Below are 1982 nucleotides of genomic sequence, written 5' to 3' on the forward strand. Positions count from 1 at the left end.
GTTTTTGGGGGTCCCTGGGGGTATTTTGGGGATCCCTGGGAGTATTTTGGGGCTCATTTGGGGTGTTTTTGGAGTCCCTGGGGGTATTTTGGGGCTCTTTGGGGTGTTTTGGGGGTCCCTGGGGGCATTTTGGGCTTATTTGGGGTGTTTTGGGGGTCGCTGGGGGTATTTTGGCCTCATTGGAGTGTTTTGGGGGTCCCTGGGGGTATTTTGGGCTCATGGGGGTGTTTTTGGGGTCTCTGGGGATATTTTGGGGCTCCTTTGCTGGGGTTATTTTGGCTCATTTTGGGTGTTTTTGGGGGTCCCTGGGTTATTTTGGGCTCATTGGGGTGTTTTTGGGGGTCCCTGGGGGTGTTTTGGGGGTCCCTGGGGGTATTTTTGGCTCATGGGGGTGTTTTTGAGGTCCCTGGGGATATATTGGGGCTCATTGGGGTGTTTTGGGGGTCCCTGGGGTTATTTTGGGCTCATTTTGGGTGTTTTTGGGGGTCTCCCCCCCCCAGGCCTACGAGGAGGCCCAGAAGCGCCTGAAGGCCTCCGAGGAGGACCAGAAAGCCATGGTGAGACCCCCGCCTACCGCCGCCCCGGCAACAGGCGGCCGCGGCGCAACAGCCGCCGCCGGGAGCCCCCGCGACCCCGCGTCCCCCCGCCCGCAGATCCCGGAGCTGCGCAAGAAATCCCGGCGGGAATACCTGGCCAAGCGGGAGCGGGACAAGCTGGAGGAGCTGGAGGCCGACCTGGCCGACGAGGAGTTCCTGTTCGGCGGGGTGACGCTCACAGGCGCCGAGCGCCGCGAGCTCGCCTACAAGCGGCGCCTGCGCGACCTGGCGCGCGACTACAAGCGCGCCGGCGAGCGGGAGCAGCTGGAGCGCAACAGCCGCTACCGCATCCCCGAGGAGACGCGCGGCAAGGTGACACGCTCGCGGTGTCGCCGCCGCCTGTAGGGCAGCCCCGCGCGGCTACAGGCGCGCTCGCGGTGTTGCCGCGCTCGCGGTGTTGCCGCTGCCTGTAGGGCAGCCCCGCGTGGCAGTGCGGGCTCCCGGTGTCACCGTGCTCCCGGTGTCACCGCGTTCACGGTGTCACCGTGCTCCTGGTGTTTCCATGTTCCCCGTGTCACCCTGCTCACGCTGTTGTATTGATAATATCGCCACGTTCCCGGTGTCACCGTGCTCATGGTGTCACCCTGCTCACGCTGTTGTCGTGCTCCCGGTGTCGCCCCGCCCGTGCTGTCACCATACTCTCGGTGTCACCCCATTCCCGGTGTCACCCTACTCGCACTGTCACCCCGCTGCCGGTGTCACCGTGCTCATGGTGTCACCCTGTTCCCGGTGTCACCGTGCTCACGCTGTCACCCTACTCATGCTGTCACCCCACTCCCTGTGTCACCCTGCTCCCAGTATCACCCTGCTCACGCTGTCGCTGTGCTCCCGGTGTCACCCTGTTCCCGGTGTCACCCCGCTCACACTGTCACCCCACTCCTGATGTCACCCCGTTCCCAGTGTCACCCTGCTCATGGCGTCACCCCGCTCCTGGTGTCACCCCGCTCACACTGTCACCCCACTCCTGATGTCACCCCACTCCCGGTGTCACCCTGCTCACACTGTCACCCCGCTCATGGTGTCACCCTGGTCGTGGTCTCACTGTGCTCCCGGTGTCACCCCACTCCCTGTGTCACCCCACTCCCGGTGTCACCCCACTCCCTGTGTCACCCCGCTCCCGCTGTCACCCCGCTCCCTGTGTCACCCCGCTCCCGGTGTCACCCCACTCCCGGCGTCACCCCGCTCCCAGTGTCACCCCACTCCCGGCATCACCCCACTCCCGCTGTCACCCCACTCCCGGTGTCACCCCACTCCCGGTGTCACCCTACTCACACTGTCACCCCGCTCCTGGTGTCACCCCACTCCTGGTGTCACCCTACTCACACTGTCACCCCGCTCCCGGTGTCCCCCCGCTCCCGGCGTCCCCCCGCTCACGGCGCGGCCGTC

The sequence above is a fragment of the Nothoprocta perdicaria genome, unplaced genomic scaffold (assembly GCF_003342845.1).
Source record: "Nothoprocta perdicaria isolate Ctin4 unplaced genomic scaffold, notPer1 scaffold_890, whole genome shotgun sequence".
Lineage (NCBI taxonomy): Eukaryota > Metazoa > Chordata > Aves > Tinamiformes > Tinamidae > Nothoprocta > Nothoprocta perdicaria.